The 15,256-nt window shown below is 46.2% G+C and overlaps 1 long non-coding RNA gene across 1 annotated transcript in view; it reads left to right on the plus strand.

Annotated features, from left to right (window-relative positions):
• Window positions 1–10,871: 10,871 nt before the first annotated feature.
• LOC135055063 (uncharacterized) overlaps window positions 10,872–15,256 on the plus strand; it is a 150,640-nt gene continuing 146,255 nt past the window's right edge. Inside the window, exons 1-2 of the long non-coding RNA XR_010243635.1 lie at window positions 10,872–11,051; window positions 11,974–12,075. This is a non-coding gene — a long non-coding RNA (uncharacterized LOC135055063). The remainder of the gene's footprint in view (window positions 11,052–11,973; window positions 12,076–15,256) is intronic.

The raw sequence follows: 15,256 nt of genomic DNA on the forward strand, positions 1-15,256 counted from the left end.
GCGATGCACCGACGGTCACTTCCGGTCCGGGTTGGTGAGAAATTGAGTCCCGGGCTTCGACTTGGCGGGTAGGCCGCAACCCGCACGGGTGTAAGCCGCAGCCCGCACGGGCGAAAGGGCACCCGCCGGCTCCGCAACTCACTCTGTCCCAAACAGGGGGGTCTCCTCCAAGCTGTAGCTGCAGATTTTGCGGTGGTGTCGCTCCAGACCCCTCGGTCCCGGAAGGCCCTCCGGGTCTATGTAGAAATTGAGGTCCCGGTCTAAGAGGCTCCTGTAGGCCGCAATCCGCAGGAGCTCCTAAAGGTGCTCCCCGATTCCGCGGTTCTAACAGGGGTGTACTATAAGAGATGTAAGGGGCTTGGGTTCCTCCTATACAGTGGCAGATGTAGGAGAGAGCTTTATATCAAGATGTATAATCCTTTAACAGCAGGAGCCCATATGAAGCACGTCTGCTGCCCTCTGCATCCAGGCCACGCCCCATGATTTGCATATTTCAATCTATGTTAACGTGAACCAGCCACTTCACGCCACCAAGCCTCAGCTTACTTGGTGTACCAAACGACGGGATCCCGAATTCCGGGGTTCGAATTTCACTCACTCCTACGTTCGCTCACTCAAATATACTTTTGGTTTTTCTGTACAGAAAATTAAGATTCATTCAGATAAGCAACTTTTCCCCCAGAGGCAATACAGTTTAAACAAGAAGTTTTATACTAATCTTTGGAAACCGAGCAGTTTTGTGCTATTGTAGCGAGGCTACTGTCCCACCTTTAAACTAAACAACACTATTGTGTAATTTGTACCTAGCGCCCGTATTCTTACGCACTTTGCGTAAACACGCGATCGTGCGTGTCTTACGCTGCGTGCGCAGTCCTGTACTTTATCCGAGACACGTGTACAAAACCGTACATCCACAATTAAACAAATCCCACAACTTCTATAAATGTGAGCAATACCAACTATAATTGCTCACTTAACACAACACACATTCTTTCTGTATAAACCCTATTACGACTGGGCCAGACCTGCGTTTTGTGTCTTTTACATTTACTTCCTTAAACATTTATTTATTTATTTTGTCTTAACTATATAGCAACAAATGTATTCTGTTTCACACAGATCTGTATGAATCTAGAAATGATCAATAATTTAAATGATATGATTCAGATTGGATAGCCATCTTGCAGAACATACATTGATATAAACACACACATAATTATAATATTATATATATGTACCATTCACTGGTCTCCTATGAGACTCATTTACCCATTCAGTGCTTCTAATTTGCATATCAATGCTATGTGCTTTTGGCTGCCTGTAAAAGTGGTTTTTGGCTACTAAGAAAAAGCAGTTACACAGGTTAATTTGCATTTCAATGGCTATCTTATAGCAAGCAGAGTTAACTAAATCCTAGAGGTAGAAAAAAAAACTTTGTTTATATCTGTGTGTAATTCTTACATCACTAGGCCCAATTGAAACTATTTGTAATTGACTATGGCATGGGTTAAATAAATGCATAGGTAACTCATAAATCGTGCTTGATGTGACCAAGGAAAGCTGATTATTCTGAGCAGACTGAAAATCAGCTATTCAGAAAATGACCCTCCCAAAATGGCCGCTGCTCCTCCCCCTTCCACATCCATGAGGATTACACAAAATGGTGTACAGGCCATGTGGCTAGTCCAAAATGGAGGTCAGACCATGCGGCTTCCTTTGTCACAAAAGAAATCACACATCATACAAGCACCAGAAGTTATTTTAGGCCTGAGTTAAAAAAAAAACTATATCAAGGCTATGCAGCAACTTTTAAATATACTTAACAGATAAACAATCCAATCTGAATCAAACACAATATGACTTATTTGAACCTTGTTTTGCAACAATAAAAATACATTTTAGCATCTTAAATATTATGAGAAACGCATTGTCCCTTGAATTTCATATCAGTGGCTTACTGATAACACAACAATACATTAACGTGGATGTTATTTTCATCAGCTTCGCGATGTGTCCATCGGAGCCGGTCAATTACAGCCGCGTTTGTAATGTACAGTGCATCATTAAGAACGTGATACCCCGGACGAGCCCCCACTTGATAATGCCGTTTTATATGCAGGAATGAAAAGCTATACCTTATACACACTTCAAATATACTTTACCATGAAGCCGCTGTGGCTGCTAAACTTAATACACACCCTACGTACATTGTACACTGTTTGCGTACAGAGTCCCGTACAGTGTACGGACTTTGCGTACACACGCCGCGCTGACGGTACAAAGTACATGCAGCGCGTACACACCCATAGATACATTTTAAACCTTTTACAGCAATGCAATGCGATAGTAATACACTTTAAACCTTAGCAGGGAAAGGAAGACACGACACCAGTTTGTAGTTAAACCACTGGGTTCCGACACCACAGCGTATTATTGCTGAAAGGGGGTTACAATATAAACAATACAATACAACAGAATAATGGCTACAATCAATGGTACATACGTGAGTGGATTCGCCGCGCTACCCAGTCTGGTCCTCCATCATCTGATAGATAACGTTGTGAGTCTTGTGTCTGACCAGGCCTGCAGCAGGCTCTCTTTATACAATTCATCCAAAACTTAACACAATGGATACTGTAATCTCTTTGTCCATTGGACACAGGGATGGTCATTTACAGTACAGGAGGGGTCATAGGTCGGTTTGAATAGGTGGGCGATGTCTGTTCCAACTGCTCTTGTGGGTGGTCTCCTCTGGATTCCCGCCGCATACATAATGTACAGTAAATACAGTTTATATCTATATTCTGCTCCTGCACATAACTATCCGCAGGAACATGCGATCTTTCTCAAACCAACACCAGAATGTTACCCTTAAAATACCCTTCAGCTGGATACCAAACACCACCTTATAACCTTGTTCTGTCCCCTCCTATCCTGTAAAGGTGAATCCCTTTGTTCTGTTACCATTTAAACTGCTGTTACTTTCTGATGTGGTGCAGGGAGACTATGTGTACATTGTGCACTATTTGGATTAAATATGTAATGTGTTTTGATAGCCTTCCATGCGTTCACAAACTCTACCGTAAATACTCATACCACGTGCTAATGCGCAGGACCGCGGGAGCGACCATACGCAAATTGCGGATATGGGCACTCACAGCAGAACAAGTACACGCGCGGAGGCCATCTGTGTGTAGTTTGTACGTAATGTGTGTACTGCAATATTTTTCAACTTTGACAGTGTGCAGAAAGAGTTAGATTTGGGTGGGTTATTTTGTTTCTGTGCAGGGTAAATACTGGCTGCTTAATTTTTACACTGCAATTTAGATTGCAGCTTGAACACACCACACCCAAATCTAACTCTCTCTGCACATGTTATATCTGCCTACCCTGCAGTGCACATGGTTTTACCCAACTGCTAACAAAATTCCTGCTGCGATCAACTCAGAATTACCCCCATTGTCTGTGGACTCTACACTAAAGAACTGTGGTAACAGAGATCCTTTTATGTGCAAGTGATTATTATTGGTGTTATTTGCATTTTTTATTATATTGATCTATTTTAGACATTCTTTTAAAAAAATGTACATAATAAATTGTTATTTGAACCATTGAAAACATATAGCGCTCCCTTGTGGTAATATTTAGTTATCCTTTCCCATTTTTACTTTATTAGTGAGCACCTCAGAGTACTCATATGGGAGCAGCTTCATTGTATGGTTAGCGACCTACTATAAGGCATTTATATATAGCAAACTTTTTTTGCGCTGAGTAATAATATTTTTAATAGTATTGTTATTAATAATACCATTATTAGTATTTTATTTGTATAGTGCCACTTCATATCTGTGACAGGAGCCAAGTGCTTCAGTAGATTATCACACTGCAGCACTCAGCTCCTGTCACTGCAGAAGAGCTGGCACTTTGGTGTCACCCCTTCCGAGGGTGACACCCGAGTGCGGGCCGCACTCCCCACACCCGCCTTCTGACACCACTGCGTTATTGCAAAGTGTGTGCTTGTCATCAATGAGCCCATTAGCTCTTTCCACTGACTAAGAACTGTTTACTTATACATGCATCCTTTGAAACACATCTGTTATCTATTGACTCCATACATTAGAGCTAGCTACATTTATTTTTCTCTTAGTAACTGAATACGTACGTATGAGCAAAAATGTTCTCCAAATTACCATAGACACAATGGTTAATATATAGTAACACAAAGTAACACACTGTTTTAATATGTGAAATGTTAATTCACATATGCTTCTTATGCAACTTATATTGCTTATGCTTCATATTGCTTCCACTTAGACTTGCAATAAGTGTACATATTATTTTTGTAACATGATGTAGGATTAACTTTTTTTATTGTCCCAACTATTTGGACAGTCCATTTTTTTTGCAGTTTTTCAGCACGTGGAAGCAAACGGCTGATTAACGTTTGCTACCACACACTGCCATATTATCGTTCCAACTGTTTGGCTGGTTAGAATGATATCATTCTGATGTATGGCCAGCATAGGTATTGGTAGGGGGCAGCTTCCTATCTGAACTCTAAACTGCATTATTAAAATAAAGCTGCCCAGTATTTGTGTGCTATATGTAAAAATCTAATAATTTTTCACTGTAAGTAAGCAAGGAATGCATTGGCTGGATTTGCTTCTAACTCTAAATGATAGTCACTGACCAAACAAGTCTTCCTTTGAGGCAAATTTAAAAAAAAAGGCTAAATAAAGTAGTCCCCACTCTATACAAGACCTGTTAATTTAGCATTTTTCTGTGGGGTGAAAATACGGCTCTTAACTCTGAAAACATGTTCCCAGCTTATTTTATTTGATGTCAAGAATGTATTTCTTAAGATTGGAACAGCCAGTATGGACACAGTTCAACCACTTCTGACATTTTTCCCTAAAAAACTGTATGCAGTCCCAGATGTAAATTATCCCACATTTCCTTTATGAAGCAATTTAAATTACCGTAATGTCACTTTCCTAAATACAGTGAATAATTGTAAATACTGTTTCAGATTTTAGCCATTTTAGGAAGGAAATCCACCTTTACACTTACCTTCAGTTCTCCTGTATTTTATTCACCGAGTTAAGAAAATACAGTAACACAAACGCTGTGCATCAGATGTGATAATCTCCTGCCCCAATCAACCATGCTGGATGGAAAGACTTAAGTGCTGCTACAAAAGATAAATTAAATATCAAGTAACAATTAGAGATGAGCGGGTTCGGTTCCTCGGAATCCGAACCCGCCCGAACTTCATGTTTTTTTTCACGGGTCCGAGCGACTCGGATCTTCCCGCCTTGCTCGGTTAACCCGAGCGCGCCCGAACGTCATCATGACGCTGTCGGATTCTCGCGAGACTCGGATTCTATATAAGGAGCCGCGCGTCGCCGCCATTTTCACACGTGCATTGAGATTGATAGGGAGAGGACGTGGCTGGCGTCCTCTCCATTTAGATTAGAAGAGAGAGAGTGAGATTGATTTGAGACAGAGACACTTGATTTACTGGAGCTTAGGAGTACTGTAGAGAGTGCAGAGTTTAGTAGTGACTGACCACAGTGACCACCAGACAGTGCAGTTTTATTTAATATAATCCGTTCTCTGCCTGAAAAAAACGATACACAGTGACTCAGTCACATACCATATCTGTGTGCACTGCTCAGCCCAGTGTGCTGCATCATCTATGTATATATCTGACTGTGCTCACACAGCTTATAATTGTGGGGGAGACTGGGGAGCAGTGCCAGTTATAGGTTATAGCAGGAGCCAGGAGTACATATTATTAAAATTAAACAGTGCACACTTTTGCTGCAGGAGTGCCACTGCCAGTGTGACTGACCAGTGACCTGACCACACTGACCACCAGTATAGTTAGTAGTATACTATATTGTGATTGCCTGAAAAAGTTAAACACTCGTCGTGTGACTTGTGTGGTGTTTTTTTTTTTATTCTATAAAAAACTCATTCTGCTGACAGACCGTGTCCAGCAGGTCCGTCATTATATAATATATACCTGTCCGGCTGCAGTAGTGATATATATATATTTTTTATATCATTATTTATCATCCAGTCGCAGCAGACACAGTACGGTAGTTCACGGCTGTAGCTACCTCTGTGTCGGCACTCGGCAGTCCATCCATAATTGTATACCACCTACCCGTGGTTTTTTTTTCTTTCTTCTTTATACATACATACTACATCTCTTTATCAACCAGTCTATATTAGCAGCAGACACAGTACAGTAGTCCACGGCTGTAGCTACCTCTGTGTCGGCACTCGGCAGTCCATCCATAATTGTATACCACCTACCCGTGGTTTTTTTTTCTTTCTTCTTTATACATACATACTACATCTCTTTATCAACCAGTCTATATTAGCAGCAGACACAGTACAGTACGGTAGTCCACGGCTGTAGCTACCTCTGTGTCGGCACTCGGCAGTCCGTCCATAATTGTATACCACCTACCCGTGGTTTTTTTTTCTTTCTTCTTTATACATACATACTACATCTCTTTATCAACCAGTCTATATTAGCAGCAGACACAGTACAGTAGTCCACGGCTGTAGCTACCTCTGTGTCGGCACTCAGCAGTCCATCCATAATTGTATACCACCTACCCGTGGTTTTTTTTTCTTTCTTCTTTATACATACATACTACATCTCTTTATCAACCAGTCTATATTAGCAGCAGACACAGTACAGTACGGTAGTCCACGGCTGTAGCTACCTCTGTGTCGGCACTCGGCAGTCCGTCCTTAATTGTATACCACCTACCCGTGGTTTTTTTTTCTTTCTTCTTTATACATACATACTACATCTCTTTATCAACCAGTCTATATTAGCAGCAGACACAGTACAGTAGTCCACGGCTGTAGCTACCTCTGTGTCGGCACTCGGCAGTCCATCCATAATTGTATACCACCTACCCATGGTTTTTTTTTTCTTTCTTCTTTATACATACTACATCTCATTATCAACCAGTCTATATTAGCAGCAGACACAGTACGGTAGTCCACGGCTGTAGCTACCTCTGAGTCGGCACTCGGCAGTCCGTCCATAATTGTATACCACCTACCCGTGGTTTTTTTTTTCTTTCTTCTTTATACATACTACATCTCATTATCAACCAGTCTATATTAGCAGCAGACACAGTACGGTAGTCCACGGCTGTAGCTACCTCTGTGTCGGCACTCGGCAGTCCATCCATAATTGTATACCACCTACCCGTGGTTTTTTTTTCTTTCTTCTTTATACATACTACATCTCATTATCATCCAGTCTATATTAGCAGCAGACACAGTACAGTACGGTAGTCCACGGCTGTAGCTACCTCTGTGTCGGCACTCGGCAGTCCGTCCATAATTGTATACCACCTACCCGTGGTTTTTTTTTTCTTTCTTCTTTATACATACTACATCTCATTATCAACCAGTCTATATTAGCAGCAGACACAGTACGGTAGTCCACGGCTGTAGCTACCTCTGTGTCGGCACTCGGCAGTCCATCCATAATTGTATACCACCTACCCGTGTTTTTTTTTTCTTTCTTCTTTATACATACATACTACATCTCTTTATCAACCAGTCTATATTAGCAGCAGACACAGTACAGTAGTCCACGGCTGTAGCTACCTCTGTGTCGGCACTCGGCAGTCCATCCATAATTGTATACCACCTACCCGTGGTTTTTCTTTCTTTCTTCTTTATACATACATACTACATCTCATTATCATCCAGTCTATATTAGCAGCAGACACAGTACAGTACAATAGTCCACGGCTGTAGCTACCTCTGTGTCGGCACTCGGCAGTCCATCCATAATTGTATACTAGTATCCATCCATCTCCATTGTTTACCTGAGGTGCCTTTTAGTTGTGCCTATTAAAATATGGAAAACAAAAATGTTGAGGTTCCAAAATTAGGGAAAGATCAAGATCCACTTCCACCTCGTGCTGAAGCTGCTGCCACTAATCATGGCCGAGACGATGAAATGCCAGCAACGTCGTCTGCCAAGGCCGATGCCCAATGTCATAGTACAGAGCATGTCAAATCCAAAACACCAAATATCAGTAAAAAAAGGACTCCAAAACCTAAAATAAAATTGTCGGAGGAGAAGCGTAAACTTGCCAATATGCCATTTACCACACGGAGTGGCAAGGAACGGCTGAGGCCCTGGCCTATGTTCATGGCTAGTGGTTCAGCTTCACATGAGGATGGAAGCACTCAGCCTCTCGCTAGAAAAATGAAAAGACTCAAGCTGGCAAAAGCACCGCAAAGAACTGTGCGTTCTTCGAAATCCCAAATCCACAAGGAGAGTCCAATTGTGTCGGTTGCGATGCCTGACCTTCCCAACACTGGACGTGAAGAGCATGCGCCTTCCACCATTTGCACGCCCCCTGCAAGTGCTGGAAGGAGCACCCGCAGTCCAGTTCCTGATAGTCAGATTGAAGATGTCAGTGTTGAACTACACCAGGATGAGGAGGATATGGGTGTTGCTGGCGCTGGGGAGGAAATTGACCAGGAGGATTCTGATGGTGAGGTGGTTTGTTTAAGTCAGGCACCCGGGGAGACACCTGTTGTCCGTGGGAGGAATATTGCCGTTGACATGCCTGGTGAAAATACCAAAAAAATCAGCTCTTCGGTGTGGAAGTATTTCACCAGAAATGCGGACAACATTTGTCAAGCCGTGTGTTCCCTTTGTCAAGCTGTAATAAGTAGGGGTAAGGACGTTAACCACCTCGGAACATCCTCCCTTATACGTCACCTGCAGCGCATTCATAATAAGTCAGTGACAAGTTCAAAAACTTTGGGCGACAGCGGAAGCAGTCCACTGACCAGTAAATCCCTTCCTCTTGTAACCAAGCTCACGCAAACCACCCCACCAACTCCCTCAGTGTCAATTTCCTCCTTCCCCAGGAATGCCAATAGTCCTGCAGGCCATGTCACTGGCAATTCTGACGAGTCCTCTCCTGCCTGGGATTCCTCCGATGCATCCTTGCGTGTAACGCCTACTGCTGCTGGCGCTGCTGTTGTTGCTGCTGGGAGTCGATGGTCATCCCAGAGGGGAAGTCGTAAGCCCACTTGTACTACTTCCAGTAAGCAATTGACTGTCCAACAGTCCTTTGCGAGGAAGATGAAATATCACAGCAGTCATCCTGCTGCAAAGCGGATAACTGAGGCCTTGACAACTATGTTGGTGTTAGACGTGCGTCCGGTATCCGCCGTTAGTTCACAGGGAACTAGACAATTTATTGAGGCAGTGTGCCCCCGTTACCAAATACCATCTAGGTTCCACTTCTGTAGGCAGGCGATACCGAGAATGTACACGGACGTCAGAAAAAGACTCACCAGTGTCCTAAAAAATGCAGTTGTACCCAATGTCCACTTAACCACGGACATGTGGACAAGTGGAGCAGGGCAGGGTCAGGACTATATGACTGTGACAGCCCACTGGGTAGATGTATGGACTCCCGCCGCAAGAACAGCAGCGGCGGCACCAGTAGCAGCATCTCGCAAACGCCAACTCTTTCCTAGGCAGGCTACGCTTTGTATCACCGCTTTCCAGAATACGCACACAGCTAAAAACCTCTTACGGCAACTGAGGAAGATCATCGCAGAATGGCTTACCCCAATTGGACTCTCCTGTGGATTTGTGGCATCGGACAACGCCAGCAATATTGTGTGTGCATTAAATATGGGCAAATTCCAGCACGTCCCATGTTTTGCACATACCTTGAATTTGGTGGTGCAGAATTTTTTAAAAAACGACAGGGGCGTGCAAGAGATGCTGTCGGTGGCCAGAAGAATTGCGGGACACTTTCGGCGTACAGGCACCACGTACAGAAGACTGGAGCACCACCAAAAACTACTGAACCTGCCCTGCCATCATCTGAAGCAAGAAGTGGTAACGAGGTGGAATTCAACCCTCTATATGCTTCAGAGGTTGGAGGAGCAGCAAAAGGCCATTCAAGCCTATACAATTGAGCACGATATAGGAGGTGGAATGCACCTGTCTCAAGTGCAGTGGAGAATGATTTCAACGTTGTGCAAGGTTCTGATGCCCTTTGAACTTGCCACACGTGAAGTCAGTTCAGACACTGCCAGCCTGAGTCAGGTCATTCCCCTCATCAGGCTTTTGCAGAAGAAGCTGGAGACATTGAAGGAGGAGCTAACACGGAGCGATTCCGCTAGGCATGTGGGACTTGTGGATGGAGCCCTTAATTCGCTTAACAAGGATTCACGGGTGGTCAATCTGTTGAAATCAGAGCACTACATTTTGGCCACCGTGCTCGATCCTAGATTTAAAACCTACCTTGGATCTCTCTTTCCGGCAGACACAAGTCTGCTGGGGTTGAAAGACCTGCTGGTGAGAAAATTGTCAAGTCAAGCGGAACGCGACCTGTCAACATCTCCTCCTTCACATTCTCCCGCAACTGGGGGTGCGAGGAAAAGGCTCAGAATTCCGAGCCCACCCGCTGGCGGTGATGCAGGGCAGTCTGGAGCGACTGCTGATGCTGACATCTGGTCCGGACTGAAGGACCTGACAACGATTACGGACATGTCGTCTACTGTCACTGCATATGATTCTCTCAACATTGAAAGAATGGTGGAGGATTATATGAGTGACCGCATCCAAGTAGGCACGTCACACAGTCCGTACTTATACTGGCAGGAAAAAGAGGCAATTTGGAGGCCCTTGCACAAACTGGCTTTATTCTACCTAAGTTGCCCTCCCACAAGTGTGTACTCCGAAAGAGCAGGGGCGGAACTGTGGGAGGCAGCGGAGTCGGCTGCCGCCGGGCTCCTGGCCACAAGGGGGCGCATCTCTTCCACTGTCTCCCGCAGCCTGAGAACTGCGCTGCTATTGCAGATGGAGGAGCTGTGTCAGTGACACGGAAGCTGCCTCCTGTAGAGAGAGATGGCACTGGCTGCAGCTAGGGGGAGCTCCAGAGCACAGCTCCTCCCGGGCCCTTAGTAAGCCAGCCGAGGGAAGCTCAGAACTCTCTGCTCCTCCATGCTCTGGATGATAGCCAAAGGTAGGCACTGTGTGGGGCGTGGGGGAGAGGTGTATTTGGGGGGGAAGTACTGTGTTTTGTGTGTGCTTGTTTTTAAGTGAGGTGTGTGTGTTTTTAAGGAAAGTTGTACATTCAAGTAAAAGAGGCATGTGTGATGTGTGTGTGAGAGTGGCATGTGTGTGAGAGGCATGTATGTGTATGTAAGTGAGAGGCATATGTGTGTGTGTGTGTGTGTGTGTGTGTGTCTGTGTGTGTGTGTGTGAGGCATGTGTATGTAAGTGGGAGGCATGTGTATGTAAGTGAGAGGCATGTGTGTGTGTGTGTGTGTGTGTGTGTGAGAGGCATGTGTATGTAAGGGGCCCTACACACTAGGCGATGCGCCACCAAGGTGCCCGACGGCCGATACGGCCGACGAGCGACCCGGCGGCGGGGGGGCAGTGACGGGGGGAGTGAAGTTTCTTCACTCCCTCCGTCACTCGGCTCCGTAGACTTGCAGGCAAATATGGACGATCTCGTCCATATTGGCCTGCATGCACAGCCGACATGGCCCCAGCGATGAACGAGCGCGGGGCCGCACATCGTTCATCGCTGGGGACTCCACACTGCACGATATGAACGATATCTCGTTCATTAATGAACAAGATCGTTCATATCGTGCAGTGAAATCGCTATGTGTGTAGGGCCTATAAGTGAGAGGCATGTGTATGTAAGTGAGAGGCATGTGTATATGAGAGGCACGTGTATGTGAGAGGCACTTGTGTGAGAGGTGTGTGTAAGTGAGAGGCACGTGTGTGAGAGGTGTGTGTAAGTGAGAGGCATGTGTATGTAAGTGAGAGGCGTGTGTGTTTAAGTGAGACGTGTGTGAGTGTTTAAGTGAATGAGGCGTTTGTGTTTTTTTTAATATATATCTAGTGTTCACGCTAGGTGTCTGCCCCTTTTTTAGACAGCTGAATCCTGCCCTGCCCGTTTTTGTGCGCCCTGCCGCCCCGCCGTTTGCTGCCTGCCGGACCCCTCCACGTCGGCCAGCCGTGCGCCGCCAGACCCGGTACGTACATGAGAGTCCCCCTGGGCTAAATTAACCTTGTAAGTATTTTGCAGCTGTAAACATTAATCTCAGTGCTCTCTACCTGGTGCAATGTATCTCAGTGCTCTCTACCTGGTGCAGTGTGCCTCAGTGCTCTCTACCTGGTGCAGTGTGCCTCAGTGCTCCCTACCTGGTGCAGTGTTCCTGAGTGCTCTCTACCTGGTGTAGTGTGCCTCAGTGCTCTCTACCTGGTGCAGTGTGCCTCAGTGCTCTCTACCTGGTGCAGTGTGCCTCAGTGCTCCCTACCTGGTGCAGTGTGCCTCAGTGCTCCCTACCTGGTGCAGTGTGCCTGAGTGCTCTCTACCTGGTGCAGTGTGCCTCAGTGCTCTCTACCTGGTGTAGTGTGCCTCAGTGCTCTCTACCTGGTGCAGTGTGCCTCAGTGCTCTCTACCTGGTGCAGTGTGCCTCAGTGCTCCCTACCTGGTGCAGTGTGCCTCAGTGCTCCCTACCTGGTGCAGTGTGCCTCAGTGCTCCCTACCTGGTGCAGTGTGCCTGAGTGCTCTCTACCTGGTGCAGTGTGCCTGAGTGCTCTCTACCTGGTGCAGTGTGCCTCAGTGCTCTCTACCTGGTGCAGTGTGCCTCAGTGCTCTCTACCTGGTGCAGTGTGCCTCAGTGCTCTTTACCTGGTGCAGTGTGCCTCAGTGCTCTCTGCCTGGTGCAGTGTGCCTCAGTGCTCTCTACCTGGTGCAGTGTGCCTCAGTGCTCTCTACCTGGTGCAGTGTGCCTCAGTGCTCTCTACCTGGTGCAGTGTGCCTCAGTGCTCTCTACCTGGTGCAGTGTGCCTCAGTGCTCTCTACCTGGTGCAGTGTGCCTCAGTGCTCTTTACCTGGTGCAGTGTGCCTCAGTGCTCTCTACCTGGTGCAGTGTGCCTCAGTGCTCTCTACCTGGTGCAATGTATCTCAGTGCTCTCTACCTGGTGCATTGTGCCTCAGTGCTCTTTACCTGGTGCAATGTGTCTCAGTGCTCTCTACCTGGTGCAATGTGCCTCAGTGCTCCCTACCTGACGCAATGTGTATAATGTGCTCTATCTGACGCAATGTGTATAATGTGCTCTATCTGGCGCAATATGTATAACGTGCTCTACCTGGCGCAGTGTGTATAGGAGGTTCTAACTGGTGCAATGTGTATTAGGGGCACTACCTTCCCCACGAAACAACGCCCCTAGATTTTTGCTGCGCACCTTCGGTGCGCACTGTCCATGTTTTGGCCATAGGAATGGGAGCACCAAGCATTATAGTATGTACCTAAGTTTGCCCATCTAACTTAAAAATGTGCCCTCCCGAATGAAAAATGTGCCCTCCCCGTGATCAGCACCCTGCCCTAAAAAAAAATACCACAGTGAACACTAATTATATTGGCACACCGCTGCGCCAAAGCATCTCCATGGAGACCTGGCGGGTGAGGGAGCACTGTAGGTGTACTATAATGGTATGCTGGTGTCTGTTTTATTGTAATGACTGACTTGGAGTGCGTCCACTTTCTATGTGTATCTATATTACTATTGGGAAAGGTACCTGAGCACGCTGCTACTGTTCACCCTGGGTGCCGGATAGCTACATATGGTATGTGTGTGTATGTGTAGGGGGGCACCAAAATGTATCATGCCTCCGGGCGACTAGGACGAACTTACGCCACTGCGAAAGAGTGTTTAGTGCCGCCGCTCACCTTGTCAGCAATCGGCGTACGAGGTTACATCCAGAAAATGTGGAGAAGATGATGTTCATTAAAATGAATTATAATCAATTCCTCCGCGGAGACATTGACCAGCAGCAATTGCCTCCACAAAGTACACAGGGAGCTGAGATGGTGGATTCCAGTGGGGACGAATTGATAATCTGTGAGGAGGGGGATGTACACGGTGATATATCGGAGGATGATGATGAGGTGGACATCTTGCCTCTGTAGAGCCAGTTTGTGCAAGGAGAGATTAATTGCTTCTTTTTTGGGGGGGGGTCCAAACCAACCCGTCATATCAGTCACAGTCGTGTGGCAGACCCTGTCACTGAAATGATGGGTTGGTTAAAGTGTGCATGTCCTGTTTATACAACATAAGGGTGGGTGGGAGGGCCCAAGGACAATTCCATCTTGCACCTCTTTTTTCTTTTATTTTTCTTTGCGTCATGTGCTGTTTGGGGAGGGTTTTTTGGAAGGGCCATCCTGCGTGACACTGCAGTGCCACTCCTAGATGGGCCCGGTGTTTGTGTCGGCCACTAGGGTCGCTTATCTTACTCACACAGTCAGCTACCTCATTGCGCCTCTTTTTTTCTTTGCGTCATGTGCTGTTTGGGGAGGGTTTTTTGGAAGGGCCATCCTGCGTGACACTGCAGTGCCACTCCTAGATGGGCCCGGTGTTTGTGTCGGCCACTAGGGTCGCTTATCTTACTCACACAGTCAGCTACCTCATTGCGCCTCTTTTTTTCTTTGCGTCATGTGCTGTTTGGGGAGGGTTTTTTGGAAGGGCCATCCTGCGTGACACTGCAGTGCCACTCCTAGATGGGCCCGGTGTTTGTGTCGGCCACTAGGGTCGCTTATCTTACTCACACAGTCAGCTACCTCATTGCGCCTCTTTTTTTCTTTGCGTCATGTGCTGTTTGGGGAGGGTTTTTTGGAAGGGCCATCCTGCGTGACACTGCAGTGCCACTCCTAGATGGGCCCGGTGTTTGTGTCGGCCACTAGGGTCGCTTATCTTACTCACACAGTCAGCTACCTCATTGCGCCTCTTTTTTTCTTTGCGTCATGTGCTGTTTGGGGAGGGTTTTTTGGAAGGGTCATCCTGCGTGACACTGCAGTGCCACTCCTAGATGGGCCCGGTGTTTGTGTCGGCCACTAGGGTCGCTTATCTTACTCACACAGCTACCTCATTGCGCCTTTTTTTCTTTGCGTCATGTGCTGTTTGGGGAGGGTTTTTTGGAAGGGACATCCTGCGTGACACTGCAGTGCCACTCCTAGATGGGCCCGGTGTTTGTGTCGGCCACTAGGGTCGCTTATCTTACTCACACAGCGACCTCGGTGCAAATTTTAGGACTAAAAATAATATTGTGAGGTGTGAGGTATTCAGAATAGACTGAAAATGAGTGTAAATTATGGTTTTTGAGGTTAATAATACTTTGGGATCAAAATGACCCCCAAATTCTATGATTTA

The sequence above is a fragment of the Pseudophryne corroboree genome, chromosome 3 (genome assembly GCF_028390025.1).
Source record: "Pseudophryne corroboree isolate aPseCor3 chromosome 3, aPseCor3.hap2, whole genome shotgun sequence".
In the NCBI taxonomy this organism is placed as follows: domain Eukaryota; kingdom Metazoa; phylum Chordata; class Amphibia; order Anura; family Myobatrachidae; genus Pseudophryne; species Pseudophryne corroboree.